The sequence below is a fragment of the Zalophus californianus genome, chromosome 3 (genome assembly GCF_009762305.2).
Source record: "Zalophus californianus isolate mZalCal1 chromosome 3, mZalCal1.pri.v2, whole genome shotgun sequence".
In the NCBI taxonomy this organism is placed as follows: Eukaryota; Metazoa; Chordata; class Mammalia; order Carnivora; family Otariidae; genus Zalophus; species Zalophus californianus.
Genome location: NC_045597.1, coordinates 94,313,639 through 94,326,048, shown reverse-complemented (window position 1 = coordinate 94,326,048; position 12,410 = coordinate 94,313,639). Strand labels below are relative to the sequence as shown.

Here is a 12,410-nt window from a genome sequence, read left to right as displayed (position 1 = left end):
ATAAAATCTTAAAAAAATAATTTTGATAGGGATTGCACTGAATCTGTAGATTTCTTGGGTAATACATTTTAACAGTTATAATTCTTCCAATTCACGAGCACAGAATATCTTGTTTATCTGTGTCATATTCAATTTCTTTCATCAATGCATTTTAGTCAGTGTACAGGCTTTTTCACCTCCTTGATTAAAGTTATTCCTAGCTATTTTATTCTTTTTGATGCAATTGTAAATCAGATTGTATTCTTAGTTCTTTTTCTGATAGTTTATTATTAGTATATAGAAATGCAACTGATTTTTGTATATTGATTTTGTATCCTGCAACTTTAAAGAATTTGTTTATTAGTTCTAATAGTATTTTGGTGGGGTCTTTCAGGTTTTCTACATATAATATCACATCGACTGCAAATTATGACAGTTCTAGTTGTTCCTTTCCAATATTGATGCCTTTTATTTCTTTTTCTTGCCTCATTGCTCAGGCAAGGACTTCCAATACTATTCCAACATTATAATAAAGGTGGTGAGAATGGGTATCCTTGTCTTGTTCTTAATCTTATAAGAAAAGCCTTTAGCTTTCCCCTGTTAATTATGATGTTAGCTGTGGGCTTTATTATGTTGAGGTATATTCCCTCTGTACCCACTTTGTTGAGACTTATCATAAATGGATGTTCCTTTGTCAAAGATCAAAAGATAAAAAATGGACCACTTTCATATGGGTTTATTTCCGGGCTCTATTCTATTCCAATGTTCTCCTTGCCTATTCTTTCCCTAATACCACACTCTCTGGATTACTGTAGTTTTATTAGTCAATTGATCTTTGACAATGGTTCCAAAATAATTCAGTGGGGAAAAGGATAGGGTTTTATTTTTTTTTAAGACTTATTTATTTATTTGACAGAGAGAGACAAAGCGAGAGAAGGAACACAAGCAGGGGGAGTGGGAGAGGGAGAAGCAGGCTTCTCGCTGAGCAGGGAGCCTGATGCGGGGCTCGATCCCAGACCCCTCAGATCATGACCTGAGCTGAAGGCAGATGCTTAACGACTGAGCCACCTAGGTGCCCCACAGATAGAGTTTTAACAAATGAAGCTGAAACAGCTCTATGTTCTTAGGGGAAAAAATTAATAAATCCATCCCTTGTTTCATACCATGTACAAAAAGTTAACTCAAAATGGATCATAGACCCAAATATAAAAATAGAACTACAAAACTACTAGAAGAAAACATGAGACAATATTTGAAAACTGGGGTAAGCAGAGATTAGATAGGACACAAAAAGCACAAACTATAAAAGAGAAAAATTGATAAATTGCACTCATCAGTATTAAAACCTTTACCCTTTAAAAAAACATAGTTAAGAAAATAAAAGGGGAAGCCTAAACTTGGGTAATACATTTTAACATGGAAACTTGGAAACTTGGAAAAAGATATTGAAAATACATTTACCTGACAAAGAAACTGTATCTCTAATATATAAAAAGTTTTTACTAAAGGGCGCCTGGGTGGCTCAGTTGGTTGGGCAACTGCCTTCGGCTCAGGTCATGATCCTGGAGTCCCGGTATCGAGTCCCACATCGGGCTCCCTGCTCAGCAGTGAGTCTGCTTCTCCCTCGGACCCTCCCCCTTCTCATGCTCTCTCTCTCTATCTCATTCTCTCTCTCAAATAAATAAATAAAAAGTCTTAAAAAAAAAGTTTTTACTAAAAAGTTCTTACACTAAAAAGACAACCCAATTTCTAAAAATTGGCAAAAGACTTGAATAGTCACTTACAAAAGAAAATATGCAAAAGGTCAATAAGCACAAGAAAAGATACTTAACATCATTGGTCATCAGAGTTAGTTAAAGCCACAATTAGATAACATTACATATCTGCTAAAATGGCTCAGATTATAAAAGATTAACGGTACTAAGTGCTGAAGATATGGAGCAACTGGAATTCTCATCCATTGCTAACGGGAATGTAAAATGGTGTGACCACGTAATTTAGGAGTTTCTTATAAAGTTAAACAAAACCTTATCAGATGACTGCGCAATTCTTCTCTTTGGTATTGATTAAAAAATGAATGAAAACATATGTCCACACAACACCCAAATGTTCAGAGCAGTTCTATTCTCAGTGACCAAGAAAGAACTCCACTGTCCATAATGGGAGCATGGAAAAGCAAATTGTGGTGTATTAATACACTGAAACTACTATTCAACAATAATATGGAAATACTGGTCCACAGATGAATATCCAGTACATTATGCTGAGTGAAAGAAGTCTGACACAAGAGTACATACTTTATATTTCACTTATATGAAACTCTAGAAAAGACAAATCTAATCTATAGGGTCAGAAACCAGATCAGTGATTGCCTTTGGCCAAGACAGAAGCTGGGAACCATTGATTGAGAAGGAACACACAGAAATTCTTTTGGATGATTATAAATGTCCTCTATCTTGATTATGGTGGTCTAACATGGTTATGTAAATTTGTCAAAATTCATCAAAATATGCACTTAAAATGGGTGCATTTCATAGTATTAAAATATATCTCAATAAAGTTAATATTTTTAAAGTAACAAAAACATGCATTAGAGGCAAATATAAAGTTGTACTTTAATTACATCTTACACATTTTTTTTAAGATTTTATTTATTTTTTGACAGAGAGAGAGACAAAGAGAGAGGGAACACAAGCAGGGGGAGTGGGAGAGGGAGAAGCAGGCTTCCCACCGGGCAGGGAGCCCAATTCGGGGCTCGATCCCAGGACCCTGGGATCACAACCTGACCCGAAGGCAGATGCTTAACGACTGAGCCACCCAGGTGCCCTACATCTTTACTTTAAGCCTATTGAAATTTGGACACACTTCACGTCTTCCTGTAGTAGGAAAGGCTATCACATACATGATAACTATCCTAAAATAAATTATCATAGGAGAGATATGTCTTGGGACAACACCTGATAAATTGATTTAATTTGTTTCAGAAATGAAGATAATAGGCAGAGGTCCTTGTGGGCCAGCAAGTTATCACCCTGGAGAAGGCAGAATTTGAGGCAGACATTACATGGAGTAGAATCTGTGCGAGAAGCAGAAGATGGCATTGGAGGGGGGAGCAAAGCCAAGCCTGAAGCTATGCAGGTGACTGTGGCCATGATATACCTGCGGTAGGAGAAGGCTAGGCTGTGAGGAGACCTGACTGCCCAGCGTCCCAAGCAAAGGCTGGCCAGATCTACCCACTGTCGCATAGGAAGGCAGGGTAGGGGTGGAGACAGTCCAGAGAGAGCCAACTACAGTTCTCAGAAGGACATGCAGAGAGATGGTGTCATTGATTTCTGGGGTGGAATGGGCCCCGATCCAGAGAAAAGAAGGCCTGGGGGCCTGATGAGCAAAATGTGTAGCTCCCGGGTAGCCCTAGAACAGAAGGCCTAAAAGCATGAGATTTATTTCAATGCCAGCAAGTTTGGATTCCAATCCTGGCTCTGCCACTTGCTAGTTAACCTCTCCATGATTCCATTTACTCATCCGGAAAGGGGGTTGTTACTAGAATTCAAGGAAATCGGATGTGTTTAGATGTATGTAGTGCTTGGTGTCCAGCATCTGCTTAATAAATCAGGCAGTTTTTCTTGTGTGGAGGGAACTAGGACTTGGTGTACAAATTCCAGAAGGTGAGGACAAGGAGTCCTTACTTCTTACGGACACATAGCCAACCCCTTCTCTGGGTTCTTATGATATCCTACGTGTATGTCTCCTGGTGGACTCATGACAGGCATGACATGTAAAGGATCTGTTTGCGTCAGTCACCCCCATCGCCTACTAGACTGTGGGATCGGAGCTGAACCTGACACACAGTACACATTCTATGTATACAGTAGTCCCTCCTTATCCATGGGGGCTACATCCCAAGATGCCCAGTGGATGCCTGAAGACCACAGATACTACCAAACCCCATGTATACTATGTTTTTTCCTACACATACATTCATACCCATGATAAAGTGTAATTTATCAGTTAGGCACAATAAAGAGATTAACAGCAATAACTAATAATAAAATAGAATACTTAGAACAATATACTGTAGGAGGCGGAGCAAGATGGCGGAGGAGTAGGAGACCTAGATTTCGTCTGGTCTCAGGAATTCAGCTGAATAGGGATCAAACCATTCTGAACACCTACAAACTCAACAGGAGCTCGAACAGGAGAGTAGCAACAACTCTCTGAACAGAGAAGCGACCACTTACTGGAAGGTAGGGCGTGCGGAGAAGTGAATCCGAGGCGATATTCGGGAGGATAGACGGCGGGGGAGGGGCCTCCGCCGGCCGCTTCTGGCAAGTGCTAGAGCCGTGGAGCACAAAATCGGACCTTTTAGAAGTTGGCTCGGCGGAGGGACGTCGCTCCAGTGGCTAAGCGGGGGGTGGAATCCTCCCGGGACAGTGTGGTCTCAGGACCCTTGGGGTCACAGAGAGACTGGGGGTGCCTGAGTGCGCCAGAGCTCCCAGGTATCGGAGCAGGGAAGCCGGCTGCAGATACGGAGCAGAGTCGCGGGCTCTCAGCTCGGGGTTGCCATAAACTGTGATCTGCGGCCCAGTCGGGGCACGGCTTCCCCAGCAGGGACCCAACAAGCAGCAGATCCGGGGAGACTCCCCTTCCTTCCCGGGGAGGAGCGGTGCGGGAACGCACTGCAGGGATCTGCTGGGTTTGGAGACTCCGCGCGGGGTCGGGTGCCAGAGATAGCAGCGCTCGATCACGGGCCGGGTGAGCACAGAGTGCGGCCGGAGACCGGGGACACGGAAGTGACTGCTTTTCTCTGGGGGCACACTGAGGAGCGGGGCCCCAAGTTCTCGGCTCCTCCGAGTGGAGATTGGGAGGCCACCATTTCTGCCCTGGTCCTCCAAAGCTGTACCGAGAGCGTGCAGGGAACAAAAGCTCCTGAGAGCAAACCGGAGCAGCTTCCTTAGCCCGGACCGACAAGGGCGGGGCAATTCCGCCTCCGGCAAAGACATTTGGAAACCACAGCAACAGGCCCCTCCCCCAGAAGATCAACACAAACAGCCAGCAAGCCAAGATCAAGTTGATCGATCAAGGAGAATAGGAGAACTCCAGCGCTAGGGGAATACTGCACATCGATTCATGGCTTTTTTTTTTTTTTTTTTTTACCATGATTCATTATTTCATCAAAATTAATTTTTGTTGACTGTTTTTTTTTAATTTTTCTTTTTCCCTTTTTCAACCAACATCTTATAAATCCCTTTTTAAAAAAAAAAACAAAACATTTATTTTTCATTTTTAGAGTCATATTTTATCCCTTCATAGTAGTTACCCTTATTTTTGGCATATATATATAAGTTGTTCTCTCTTTAAAATTTTGAGGTACAGTTTCTTCTAACAGATCAAAATATACCCTAAATCACTAGTGTATGGCTTTGTTCTACTCTCCTGCCTGATCACATTCTCTCCCTTTTTCCTTTTTTTTTTTTTTCTTAAATCTTCTTTTTTCGAACAACTTATCTTACCAAGTCCTTTTATAAAATCTTTTATAATTTTCATCTTTACAGTCATCTTCCATCCCTTCATTGTATCAACCCTTATTTTGTACATATATGTCTTTCTTCCTTTAAAATTTTAGGAGGCACTTTTTTCTACCAGACCAAAATACGCCCAAAATCTAGTGTGTGGCACTGATCTATGCACGAGCCTGATCATATTTGATCATACTCTGCCTTTTTTGTATTGTTTTGTGTTTGTTTTTATCTTTTTTTTTCTTTTTCTCTTTCTTTTTTCTTTCTTTCCCTTTCTTTTCCCCTGGTTTCAGGTCTTTTCTGATTTGTATACAGTATATTTGCTGGGGACATTGTAAACCTGTTAGCATTTTGTTCTCTCATTCATCTATTCTCCTCTGGACAAAATGACAAGACGAAAGAAATCACCTCAGCAAAAAGAACAAGAGGTAGTACCATCAGCCAGGGACCTACTCAATACAGACATTAGTACAATGTCGGACCTAGAGTTCAGAATCATGACTTTAAAGATACTAGCTGGGCTTGAAAAAAGCGTGGAAGTTATTAGAGAAACCCTTTCTGGAGAAATAAAAGAACTAAAATCTAACCAAATCGAAATCAAAAAGGCTATTGATGAGGTGCAATCAAAAATGGGGGCACTAACTGCTAGGATAAATGAGGCAGAAGAGAGAATCAGCGATATAGAAGACCAAATGATGGAAAATAAAGAGGCTGAGAAAAAGAGAGAGAAACAACTACAGGATCACGAGGGCAGAATTCGAGAGATAAGTGATATGATAAGACGAAACAACATTAGAATAATTGGGATCCCAGAAGAAGAAGACAGAGAGAGAGGGGCAGAAGGTATATTGGAGCAAATTATAGCAGAGAACTTCCCTAATGTGAGGAAGGAAACAGGCATTAAAATCCAGGAGGCACAGAGAACCCCTCTCAAAATCAATAATAATAGGTCAACACCCCGACATCTAATAGTAAAACTTACGAGTCTCAGAGACAAAGAGAAAATCCTGAAAGCAGCTCGGGAGAAGAGATATGTAACCTACAATGGTAGAAACATTAGATTGGCAACAGACCTATCCACAGAGACCTGGCAGGCCAGAAAGGACTGGCAAGATATCTTCAGAGCACTAAACGAGAAAAATATGCAGCCAAGAATACTATATCCAGCTAGGCTATCATTGAAAATAGAAGGAGAGATAAAAAGCTTCCAGAACAAACAAAAACTAAAGGAATTTGCAAACACGAAACCAGCCCTCCAAGAAATATTGAGAGGGGTCCTCTAAGCAAAGAGAGAACCTAAAAGCAGCAAAGAGCAGAAACGAACACAGACAACAGACAGTTAACAGTCACCTTACAGGCAATACAATGGCACTAAATTCATACCTTTCAATAGTTACCCTGAATGTAAATGGGCTAAATGCCCCAATCAAAAGACACAGGCTATCAGATTGGATTAAAAAACAAGACCCATCAATATGCTGTCTGCAAGAGACTCATTTTAGACCCAAAGACACCCCCAGATTGAAAGTGAGGGGGTGGAAAACCATTTACCATGCTAATGGACACCAAAAGAAAGCTGGGGTGGCAATCCTTATATCAGACAAATTAGATTTTAAAACAAAAACTGTAATAAGAGATGAGGAAGGACACTATATCCTACTTAAAGGGTCTATCCAACAAGAAGATCTAACAATTGTAAATATCTATGCCCCGAACATGGGAGCAGCCAATTATATAAGGCAATTAATAACAAAAGCAAAGAAACACATTGACAACAATACAATAATAGTGGGGGACTTTAACACCCCTCTGACTGAAATGGACAGATCATCTAAGCAAAAGATCAACAAGGATATAAAGACTTTAAATGACACACTGGACCAAATGGACTTCACAGACATATTCAGAACATTCCATCCCAAAGCAAAGGAATACACATTCTTCTCTAGTGCCCATGGAACATTCTCCAGAATTGATCACATCCTAGGTCACAAATCAGGTCTCAATCGGTACCAAAAGATTGGGATCATTCCCTGCATATTTTCAGACCACAGTGCTTTGAAACTAGAACTCAACCACAAGAGGAAAGTCGGAAAGAACTCAAATACATGGAGGCTAAAGAGCATCCTACTAAAGAATGAATGGGTCAACCAAGAAATTAAAGAAGAATTAAAAAAATTCATGGAAACCAATGAAAATGAAAACACAACTGTTCAAAATCTTTGGGATACAGCAAAGGCAGTCCTGAGAGGAAAGTATATAGCAATACAAGCCTTTCTCAAGAAACAAGAAAGGTCTCAAATACACAACCTAACCCTACACCTAAAGGAGCTGGAGAAAGAACAGCAAATAAAGCCTAAACCCAGCAGGAGAAGAGAAATCATAAAGATCAGAGCAGAAATCAATGAACTAGAAACCAAAAGAACAGTAGAACAGATCAACGAAACTAGGAGCTGGTTCTTTGAAAGAATTAACAAGATTGATAAACCCCTGGCCAGACTGATCAAAAAGAAAAGAGAAATGACCCAAATCAACAAAATCATGAATGAAAGAGGAGAGATCACAACCAACACCAAAGAAATACAAACAATTATAAGAACATATTATGAGCAACTCTATGCCAGCAAATTAGATAACCTGGAAGAAATGGGTGCATTCCTAGAGATGTATCAACTACCAAAATTGAACCAGGAAGAAATAGAAAACCTGAACAGACCTATAACCACTAAGGAAATTGAAACAGTCATCAAAAATCTCCCAAGAAACAAAAGCCCAGGGCCAGATGGCTTCCCAGGGGAATTCTATCAGACATTTCAAGAAGAATTAATACCTATTCTCCTGAAACTGTTCCAAAAAATAGAAATGGAAGGGAAACTTCCAAACTCATTTTATGAGGCCAGCATTACCTTGATCCCAAAACCAGACAAAGACCCCATCAAAAAAGAGAATTACAGACCAATATCCTTGATGAACATGGATGCAAAAATTCTCACCAAAATACTAGCCAATAGGATCCAACAGTACATTAAAAGGATTATTCACCACGACCAAGTGGGATTTATCCCTGGGCTGCAAGGCTGGTTCAACATCCGCAAATCAATCAACGTGATACAATACATTAACAAAAGAAAGAACAAGAATCATATGATCCTCTCAATAGATGCAGAAAAAGCATTTGACAAAGTACAGCATCCTTTCTTGATCAAAACTCTTCAGAGTATAGGGATAGAGGGTACATACCTCAATATCATAAAAGCCATCTATGAAAAACCTACAGCGAATATCATCCTCAATGGGGAAAGGCTGAGAGCTTTTCCCCTAAGGTCAGGAACGCGGCAGGGATGTCCACTCTCACCACTGCTATTCAACATAGTATTAGAAGTCCTAGCCACAGCAATTAGACAACAAAAAGAAATCAAAGGCATCCAAATCGGCAAAGAGGAAGTCAAACTCTCACTCTTTGCAGACGATATGATACTGTATGTGGAAAACCCAAAAGACTCCACCCCAAAACTGCTAGAACTCATACAGGAATTCAGTAAAGTAGCAGGATATAAAATCAATGCACAGAAATCAGTGGCATTCCTATACACCAACAACAAGACAGAAGAGAGACAAATCAAGGAGTCGATCCCATTTACAATTGCACCCAAAACCATTAAATACCTAGGAATAAATCTAACCAAAGAGGCAAAGGATCTGTACTCAGAAAACTATAAAATACTCATGAAAGAAATTGAAGAAGACACAAAGAAATGGAAAAACGTTCCATGCTCATGGATTGGGAGAATCAACATTGTGAAGATGTCAATGCTACCTAGAGCAATCTACACATTCAATGCAATCCCCATCAAAATACCATCCACTTTTTTCAAAGAAATGGAACAAATAATCCTAAAATTTGTATGGAACCAGAAGAGACCCAGAATAGCCAGAGGAATACTGAAAAAGAAAAGCAAAGCTGGCGGCATCACAATTCCGGACTTCCAGCTCTATTACAAAGCTGTCATCATCAAGACAGTATGGTACTGGCACAAAAACAGACACATCGATCAATGGAACAGAATCGAGAGCCCAGAAATGGACCCTCAACTCTATGGTCAACTTATCTTTGACAAAGCAGGAAAGAATGTCCAATGGAAAAGAGACAGTCTCTTCAACAAATGGTGTTGGGAAAATTGGACAGCCACATGCAGAAGAATGAAACTGGACCATTTCCTTACACCACACACAAAAATAGACTCCAAATGGTTGAAAGACCTAAACGTGAGACAGGAGTCCATCCAAATCCTAAAGGAGAACACAGGTAGCAACCTTTTCGACCTTAGCCGCAGCAACTTCTTCCTAGAAACATCGCCAAAGGCACGGGAAGCCAGGGCAAAAATGAACTATTGGGATTTCATCAAGATAAAAAGCTTTTGCACAGCAAAAGAAACAGTCCACAAAACCAAAAGACAACCGACAGAATGGGAGAAAATATTTGCAAATGACATATCAGATAAAGGGCTAGTATCCAAAATCTATAAAGAACTTATCAAACTCAACACCCAAAGAACAAATAATCCAATCAAGAAATGGGCAGAAGACATGAACAGACATTTCTCCAAAGAAGACATCCAAATGGCCAACAGGCACATGAAAAAGTGCTCAACATCGCTCGGCATCAGGGAAATCCAAATCAAAACCTCAATGAGATACCACCTCACACCCGTCAGAATGGCTAAAATTAACAAGTCAGGGAACGACAGATGTTGGCGGGGATGTGGAGAAAGGGGAACCCTCCTACACTGTTGGTGGGAATGCAAGCTGGTGCAACCCCTCTGGAAAACAGTATGGAGGTTCCTCAAACAGTTGAAATTAGAGCTACCGTTCGATCCAGCAATTGCACTACTGGGTATTTACCCCAAAGATACAAATGTAGGGACCCGAAGGGGTACGTGTACCCCAATGTTTATAGCAGCAATGTCCACCATAGCCAAACTGTGGAAAGAGCCAAGATGCCCATCGACAGATGAATGGATAAAGAAGATGTGGTATATATACACAATGGAATATTATGCAGCCATCAAAAGGAATGAGATCTTGCCATTTGCAACGACGTGGATGGAACTGGAGGGTGTTATGCTGAGTGAAATAAGTCAATCAGAGAAAGACATGTATCACATGACCTCACTGATATGAGGAATTCTTAATCTCAGGAAAGAAACTGAGTGTTACTGGAGTGGTTGGGGGTGGGAGGGATGGGGTGGCTGGGTGATAGACATTGGGGAGGGTATGTGCTATGGTGAGCGCTGTGAATTGTGCAAGACTGTTGAATCACAGTTCTGTACTTCTGAAACAAATAACGCAACATATTTTAAGAAAAAAGAAAAAGAAGAAGATAACAGGAGAGGAAGAAAAGGGGAGTATGTCAGAGGGGGAGACGAACCATGAGAGATGATGGACTCTGAAAAACAAACTGAGGGTTCTAGAGGGGAGGTGGGTAGGGGGATGGGTTAGCCTGGTGATGGGTATTGAGGAGGGCACGTTCTGCATGGAGCACTGGGTGTTATGAACAAACAATGAATCATGGAACACTGCACCAAAAACTAATGATGTAATATATGGTGATTAACATAACAATAAAAATTAAAAAAAAAATTAAAAATAAAAAATAAAAAAAAAAATAAAAAAATAAAAATAAAAAAAAAATAAAAAAAAAAAAGAACAATATACTGTAGGGGTGCCCGGGTGGCTCAGATGGTTAAGTGTCTGCCTTCGGCTCAGGTCATGATCCCAGGGTCTTGGGATCAAGCCCCGCATCGGGCTCCCTGCTCCGTGGGGTGTCTGCTTCTCCCCCTCCTTCCTGCTCGAGCTCTCTCTCACTATCTCTGTCTCTCTCAAATAAATAAATAAACTATTAAAAAAAAGAACAATATACTGTAATAAAAGTTATGTGAATGTGGTCTCTCTGTTAAGATATCTTATTGTCCAGTACTCACCCTTCTTCTTGTGATGTTTCGAGATGATAAAGCGCCCACATGATGAGATGAATTGAGGGGAATGACGCAGCCATAGTGACGTAGCATCAGGCTACTACTGACCTGATTATACGTCAGAAAGAGGATCATCTGCTTCCACTGGGTGGTTGACTGCAGGAAAACCTGGTCTAAGCGGAGACTACTGTATTCAAGAGTGAACCTTTGTGGGAAGCACTGGCGCGCCCTCTGGAGGCCAAGGGAAGAACTATGACGGTGCCAACCTGTAAAAGTCCCAAGAAGCTCACTCAAGCCCATCGCTCAGCTCACCCGGCGGCCTCTTCGTATGGTAGCACCGTGAGACTAGATTTCTGCTGAATCCTGAGGTTTTATGCAGAGCTCAGTCCTGAACCCCACCATCTGCCTCTTGCCACCTGCCTGGTGGGATCTAAGGGATGTCTGCTTCCCTAGCCTACCTCCTGCCCTCCCTAACCTCCCCCTGCTCGAGTAGAGGCAACTGGCTCCAAGCTATGGCAGCCTTGTTTGCCTTTGAAAGCTGTTTCCTCCTTCCCCCGAAATGGGAACTCCCTCCTCTATCCCACCCGCCCACTTGGATATATTTCTATCACAGGACACTCCATTTGTGTTTGTTTTTTAAAAGATTTTATTTATTCATTTGAGACACAGAGATACAGAGAGAGAAAGCATGAGAAGGGAGAGAGACAGGGAGAGGGAGAAGCAGGCTCCTCTCTGAGCCAGGAGCCCGATGCGGGGCTCGATCCCAGGACCCTGGGATCATGACCTAAGCCGAATCCTCGAAGACAGGAGCTGCATCTTCTCTGTCTCTGTATCCTCAGAACTTAGCCACGTAAATCCTCAATAAATACTTGTTGAATGAATAGATGGATAAATGTAAAAATTCCACCTTCTTGCCTTCCTCCACCTTTAAAGATATTCC

General features: G+C 41.2%; 1 protein-coding gene across 3 annotated transcripts in view; it reads right to left on the bottom strand.

Annotated features, from left to right (window-relative positions):
- The window catches only part of LOC113919842 (40S ribosomal protein S24-like), a 76,752-nt gene extending 65,239 nt beyond the window's left edge, over nucleotides 1-11,513 (bottom strand). For 2 of the 3 annotated variants that reach the window (XM_035726699.1, XM_035726700.1), the window contains exon 1: nucleotides 11,477-11,513. The gene's annotated coding sequence lies outside the window, so the exon portion shown is untranslated. The remainder of the gene's footprint in view (nucleotides 1-11,476) is intronic. The other variant, XM_035726702.1, reaches the window with a different exon arrangement.
- Nucleotides 11,514-12,410: the final 897 nt, after the last annotated feature.